A 7,398-nucleotide genomic window follows, 5' to 3' on the forward strand; every position below is an offset into this window, starting at 1 on the left:
CCCAAAATTCATATGCTTGGCAACTGGTTCATATTTATGACCGTTGCTGTGTCCCAAGGTTATGTGATCCCCTTTTGCGAACCTCTGACAACCAAAATCAATGGGGAAGCCAGATTCACTTAACAACCAAGTTACTAACTTAAGAACTGCAGTGATTCACTTAACAAGGTCATAAAATGGGGCAAAACTCACTTAACAAATGTCTCATTTAACAACAGAAATTTTGGGGTCAATTGTGATCATAAATCGAGGACTAACTGTAAATTTGAGCAAGATTAAGAAAGTGAACCTTCACTGATGTGAGACACCTTCTGGGTGATCTGCTAGACAAGACCATTATTAAGCTCCATTATTTTCAAACACAGGACAAAGAAATAGGTATTCTGATCAAATCTTGATCTGAGATTGGCACTGCAATCTTGCCATTAAATTAACTTTGGGGAATGAACCATATGCCATCAAAAAATAAGTGCTGGATTGGTGTCAGCAATTGAATTATAGCTGCACTGAGTCTAAATTGTCTTATATAGCTTCCTGAGAAAATATTTATATTTTCCTCTTAAGACTGATTGCCTAAAATGTAGCTTTCAGAATGCAGCTACTATTCTAGATCTCTGCCACATCAAGCACTTGTTGATTAATCGATGTCATAGCCAAAAACGTATCTTTGCACTTTGACCTGATTTCTTCATGTTGTAGTCATGAGATCTATTGCAGACAAGGGATTTGTGATGCATGGCACAATTTTGATGATCACTAGATAGTATAGTTGGCTCACCTTGGCTTCCAGCTCCTGCTATTCTAGTATAGCAACCAAAGATCAAGACTAATAAAGGGTCACAATAGATACTCTGGGACCGAGTGAGCATTTTGGTCCAACACTTAGAAGGTAGATAAGAAATTACTTAATTATTGGAAGGACAACCTCTGATTGGTTCAGTGGGTTTCTGCAACCACTATAGATTAAGAAAGTCTATCAATAAATAGAATAATTGCTTGCTTTGTCTGTCCTTCATTTTTATTGAAATATGAGAAGGATGGGTGCCTGGAAGTTCCCTAAGACATAACATAAACCAGCATTTTACAATCGTAGCCATTTTAAGAGGTGTAGACTTCAATTCCCAGAATACCCTGAGTTACTAGATAGTATGGCTGGCTGGGGTATTCTGGGAATTGAAGTCCACCTCTCTTAAAATCACAGGTGTGGTTTGTTCATTTATGTCAATTATATAAACATTGACAAACAAACAAACCACACCTGTGATATGCAAGTAGCAAAGGCTTATACAGTACATTTAAGTTTTTCTTCTACCCAGAGGCATTTTTAAATCTGGAAAAATTAAGCAAAAACAGACTGTGAGAAGATATCAAGCAGGAAAACTGTTCAAAGTGGGGGAGGGAATCCCTCTACTGCACTAGGAAATCTGTATTGCCTCAACAGTTGGGAAACTGGGCTGGGGAGGAAGAGTTGGATCTGTTCAAGTTGTCATAGACATATGGCTCTACCACTTCTATATCCACAGCCCATTTGTCTGTGACCTCCATTTGGACTCGGTCTGCACAAGTAATCCAAAGCAAGACAATGAACATTATCCAAAAAAATAATAAAACTGCTTTAATTTGTGGTCTCAGGGAGGGCTGTCACTGATTGATGTCTGTTCTCCAAGAGTTCTCCAGTGTTGCTCACAATTGCTGCCTGATTCAAAGCAAGCCCAGGAGAATATTGTCATTGCAAATCATGGAGAACGCTGGGGCAACTTAACATTTGTCAACCTTTGGGTTCTAATTTGATTGATCCTAGTAATGCAAAACTCGGCGGCGGGGGGGGGGGTGTCTTCTTGTTTTAAATTTGCAGTTGATGTTCTTTGCTTTTCCATGAACCAAGAAAGTTTTTGTATAACTGAAAAGATGTCACAATCAGCCATTCAGGATGCATTACTACCTCCATAGAAAGACATTGACGTTTTATCGGTTTTATCAGTTTAACAAGAGACAAGTTTTGAGGTTCAATATTCTTCAATGAGAACAGTTTAAGTAATACAATACAATAAAACTGAGCTTGACTCACTTTAACCTAGACAACAAGCAAAATTATTATCTGAACTTGTTTATATCAATGTTATGCATGTTTATGTGTAGCTATCCAGCTGGGCCAATGAATCTGTGGGCACAGCTCTTGGCACAGTTGGCACTGAAAATGATAGAATTAGTCCCAATGTTTCTGTATGGTTCAGTAGCAGGGAGGGGCTCAGTTTCTTCTTGTTCCTCACAACTGGATACAATCTGAGACAAGAGCACAACAACACTCATCTTTATTCTGTTGCTCCTTCCCACACCAATTTAAAATTACAAACCTCCTGGTTCTAATTTTTTGGATGTTCACCCTTTCTTTCCTGCTCTTCATTTTTTGGAGCACCTACCTAGAGAAAAGTTCTAGATAATTCAGTATGCACATCTTTTGGAGTTAATTTGATTGGCCCTCGAGAGAACATCCAGCTAATATTTTAGAAGGTTGTTGTTGTTTTCAGTTGCAAAAAAAGTCAGAAGGATAGTTCTATTCTTTTAGCTGCTCCTGTTCTTAATTAGCATGTGGAATTGTTTTTAATCCTGTTTTTAATTTATTTGGTTATTTGTTGTAAACTGTGCTGAGGCAAAAAAAAAAAAAGTATTCATTCTCCATGAGTGCAGATCTACAGTACCATTAAGAAATATGAGGATTGGAACTGAGTTATAAATATACAATGGACCCAGAAGAATAAAACGGAGAGTGAACAATAAAGGGTAGAGGAAACAATTGGTTAGAGTGATTCAAGAGGCTCAACAGGCTGTATACGCTTCTGAAGCACAAATCTGAAAACATACTCTGCCCATTAATGCAATTTTAACTAGGGAAGCACCTAGGCTGTTGAGTTTAAAGTTATGATCAAAATTTCTTTTCTGACCAGTTCTCATTCAGTTGAGTGAAAGAGCGCTTGTATCCTTTTTTCCAGAGAAAAAAGAAACACAGTCAAATGATCATTGATGTAATGTGATGCATTTACAACTCTTTAAATAGTGAGAGATGAAAGAATGTAAACAAATAACAAGTATTTTATAGTTATAACAATAGTTTTTGCAGCATAGCTAGCTTCCACATGTCATTTTAACTCCAAGTATTGGAGGGGGGAGGGGTCTCTTCCATCAGGTCCTTTAAACTGGGAAATGTGGAAAGCCACCAAAGTATCAGAAGAATAGAAATATGCACATAGAAAACAACACTAGTAGTAACACTCTTTATCAGCTCCTATGAAAAGAAAAGCTAGAAACATCATCAGGAAAAATACAAAAGAAATTATTAACAGAATAACAGAGTTGGAAAGGACCTTGGAAATCTTCTAGTTCAACCCCCTGCTGAAACAGGAGACACTATAACATTCCAGACAAGCCTCCAGTGATGGGCACCCACAGCTTCTAAAGGCAAGCCATTCTATTAGTTAATCATTCACACTGTTAGGAAGTTTCTCCTTAATTCAAGGTTGCTTCTCTCTTTGATTAATTTCCATCCATTGTTTCTTCTCTTGCCTTCTGGTGCTTTGAACCCCTCTTCTATATGGAAGCCCCTCAAATATTGGAATATTGCTATCATCTCACCCCTAGTCCTTCTTCTCACTAGACTAGACATACACAATTCCTGCAACCATTCTTCAAGATTTAACTGTGGGAAGCCAAAGAAGGTGAAGAGATGATTGAGCAATGAAAACATTCATACAGGTAAGTCCTTGTTTAGCAACCACAAATGGAACCAGGAACTCAGTCATGAAGTGAAGCTGTCAGAAGTCACCATTTTACAATTTTACTTCAGTTTTCATTTGCTTTTTTGCTGTTCAGTAGCTAAGTTGTGTCTGACTATTTGTGCCCCCATGGACTGCAGCATACCAAGCACTTTGTCTCCACTATTTCCCAGAGTTTACCCAAATTCATTGCATCGATGACACTATCAAAACATCTCATCTTCTGTCATCCCGTTTTGCCTGTAATCCTTCCCAACATCTGGGTCTTTTCCAAGAAGTCTTCGCTGCTCATTAGGTGGCCAAAATATTTGAGCTTCAGTTTCAGTATCTGTCCTTCCAAAGAACAGTCAGGACTGATCCTTTGCTTTACACATCTGCAAAAGTCACAAATGTGAGAATTGGTTGTAAAGTAACTTTTTCATTTCAAAGTTACTAAACGAGACAGATGCTAATGAGCACTATCTGTATTCATGCTTGCCACATTCTAGTGCACCATGCACAGGAATGTATTTCTTAATCTCCCCACTGCCCAATTTTTTTAAAATATATTTCTGGTTTGGGACAATTCAAAGATAATGTCCATAAAATTTAATTAAAGTGGGCTTAACAAGGAAAATATTAACAAATACTAACAAATTTCTCCTCTGCTCCTGGTTCTCACTTTATCTTTATCCAGATAAATCATATTCAATGCAGTGGTGGGATTCATCCGGTTTGTACCAGTTCAGCAGAACCAGTAGCTAATTTTTTGTTGCTCAGATGCAGAATGAACTTCCGGAAGTGGCATCCACACAGAGAACCAGTTGTTCACATATTTGAATCCCACCACTGCTTTAATGCAGTGTGTTGTGCATCTTATCAAAGGAGAATCTGTTCTGAAAATGACTACATTTGAAAGGGCATTCAGATCTAAGGAGTAGGAAGAGAAATAGTTCAGAAATTTGAGTATCTAAGTTACATACCATGCAAACATAGAGATTGGTCCCATACTTCTCCAACATTGTGACACAAAGTGCATTGTATAATTTCTTTTTAGATTACAATACTTATTTCTGAATTTGCAACTATACATGTAAATTGTCATAATGAAATCTGAGGCAAATCAATACCCTTTCTTTTTGAAAAAGTGACCATCTTATCACTGTCTACACATTCACTGAATCAGGGATCCAGCTTTCCCTATAACCTTTTAGAATTTATGCCTCCCAAGGTTTATCAGCAGTACAGTAATAATATTGAAAACCAAACCAAAACCACATGCGAGGTTACATTTGCAGTTAATTAAGTCTGTGGTTTATTTCTGCATAAACCACATTTGTAACTTATTGGAAAACAACATAGTTTATTTGAAAATATGCATTAGATCACAAACAAGTGATTGTAGTACTACCAAAGTACAGGAATTTAGGGCTGTACTGGAAAAAGGCTTTACTCATAAACATTTAAAAAGTGAAACTCCTATAGATCTGCATAAGGAAGGAGTTGAAACATAATTAGAAATAAAGCATAAAACCATAATTCTGTATGTTCTGTAACAGCATTGTTCTCAACAAGCAAGGCAGAAGAAAGAACCAGATATCTCTTTGCAAAAAGAAGAAATTAAGTCTACAGGTAATTCTCAATTTATGAGTGTAATGGAGCCCAGAATTTCCATCATAAGTAAAGGCATCCATGTGAACCCATTTTTCACCATCCAAACAGAATTTGGCCAAGTGACTCTCACCATAGTATTTCCTCGTGAAGAGAAGAGAGTGAGACAGCAGTGATACTGTCCTGATCCCCTCCTATGCATGCAGTGTTGATATAACCACTAAAGCTTCTTAGCAAGCTGATTTTGTATCTTTTATATCTGTATGATAGTGGCTTATGCAGATATGAATTGCCCTCAGCCTTTTCTCAACAGGTGCCTTCAGGTAAGAAACAAATGTGCTACACCTGCCTATGATTTCAACCTTATTTTGGTGTCAATGAGGATGGAGACAGTTTTGTAAGCCACTCATAGTTTCTGTTAATCTATTCCTTTTTCCACTCACTGTCCACCTCCCCTCACAATATTTAAGATGATTCTTCCCAACCCTATAATGGCTGGGAAGGGGGAAAAACAGTTCTTTATCCATATTTATTAGAACAGGCCAGGATAAACAGCTTGAAGTTGTTAACTTCACTGTTGGAATACTGCAATTGACATTTAAATAGGAGTCATTCTATGGCCTCAGTAATGGCCTCAATACCTTTCCAAATTTTGCAGACACCCTTTTCATTTTCTCAATTTGGACCTGGAAGTGTTGCATGAAATATGTACATTAACCTTGGCTTCCCTAGCCTGGGAATCCAAGGGGATCTTCTGTCTCTGATTAGACAGAAGTACATCTGGAAGTTCAGTTTACACTATGCAACCTACCCTCAGCTGTAATATCTTACTCTCTCATCTGGACCGTATAGTGTTAGTGTCAACAACAGCAATAAACAATACAAATGCAGTGAACATAAACATTTCAGAAACCCTAAGTACAACCATCATTCAGAGCTTTGCCCAAAAAATGACTAACATTTTCAACATTCAAGTCCCCCCCCCCAGTTTACTAAATAAAGGCCTCCAGAAAAAAAATAATAAAATGACAATGTCCAAAAAAGTGAATAATGAAAAGAATGCCGTGAAGAATAATTACATGGAATACAAAGCAGCAAGCCTCTTCAAAAATTGATTAAACATGGAATGGAGCATTTGGACATGACTTTCCTGGATAGCAACAAAGGTCCTCCAGTTTTCTTAGTGGAGAGAGGGAACTGCTATGGCCATCCAGAGCACGTCTTATTTATCAGCACTGATATTGTTGTATTTACTTTATACTTAAAATTCTTGCTAGTTGGCAGCAGAAGGCAAAGCGGTAACGAGAAATGCACTCCAGATCTTCTATTTCTGTGTCAGCATTTCTCAAACTTAGCCACTTTAAGATGTGTGGATTTCAACTCCCAGAAATTCCAGCATGCTGGTGGGGAAATCTGGGAGACGCTGCTGGTGAATTCTGGGAGTTGAATTCCACTTATCTTAAACTGGCTAAGTTTGAGAAACACTTGTCTTTGCAGAGAAGCAATAGGGACGGCATTTTCCAATAGTCTCCACTGAGAAAGCAATGCTATTAATATTAATTTCTGCCAAGGAGAGACAAGAATTGTTTTACATATGTTCTTCTGGAGAATACACCAATAAACCAACCCTTTTAGAAGTGAAGAAAAGTTTTAATGTCCTTCCCTACATGCCACTCTGCTAATATCAGAATCTGAACCAAAAAAAAGGATTTGTTTTATTTTTTATCAAGTTTTGGGAAGGTTTGACTTTACCTTTCTTCCTGAATGCGGCCGCGCGGGCGGTGTTGGGAGCGACACGTCGCTCCCAAGTAACGCCGCTGCTGCGCGAGCTGCACTGGCTACCAGTGGCCTTCCGGGTACGCTTTAAGGTGTTAGTTACCACCTTTAAAGCGCTCCATGGCATAGGACCTGGATATCTACGAGACCGCCTTCTGCCACAGATTCCCTCCCATAGACCGGTACGCTCCCACAGAGCGGGCCTCCTCAGGGTGCCGTCGGCCAGGCAGTGTCGGCTGGCGACCCCCAGGGGGAGGGCCTT

Source organism: Protobothrops mucrosquamatus, unplaced genomic scaffold (assembly GCF_001527695.2).
Source record: "Protobothrops mucrosquamatus isolate PMUCROS unplaced genomic scaffold, P.Mucros_1.0 scaffold1035, whole genome shotgun sequence".
NCBI classification, from domain to species: Eukaryota; Metazoa; Chordata; class Lepidosauria; order Squamata; family Viperidae; genus Protobothrops; species Protobothrops mucrosquamatus.